A 299-nucleotide genomic window follows, 5' to 3' on the forward strand; every position below is an offset into this window, starting at 1 on the left:
CGCCAGACTGGTTTCCCGGGTATCGTGTTTTGACCCGTAGTATGTTTTATTGTCATACATTTGCGATTGTGCGAGTGTTTTCGCCTTATTCACTTTTGCCATTGGCTGGAGTTTTTTTGACGCAGTTGCGTCTGTCGTATGTGCTTCTTGCCAAATAAAGCGTCTGATCACACTCTCTGCTCCCTGCACCTGACTTCTTACCAGTAGCGCACAACCTTGACAGCTGGGGCGCCATTTGGGGCTCCAAATCCCGGCCGGTTGTGATACTGCCTGGATACGAACCAGGGTGGCTGTAGTGA

Source organism: Salvelinus sp. IW2-2015, unplaced genomic scaffold (genome assembly GCF_002910315.2).
Source record: "Salvelinus sp. IW2-2015 unplaced genomic scaffold, ASM291031v2 Un_scaffold2460, whole genome shotgun sequence".
Taxonomy (NCBI): domain Eukaryota; kingdom Metazoa; phylum Chordata; class Actinopteri; order Salmoniformes; family Salmonidae; genus Salvelinus; species Salvelinus sp. IW2-2015.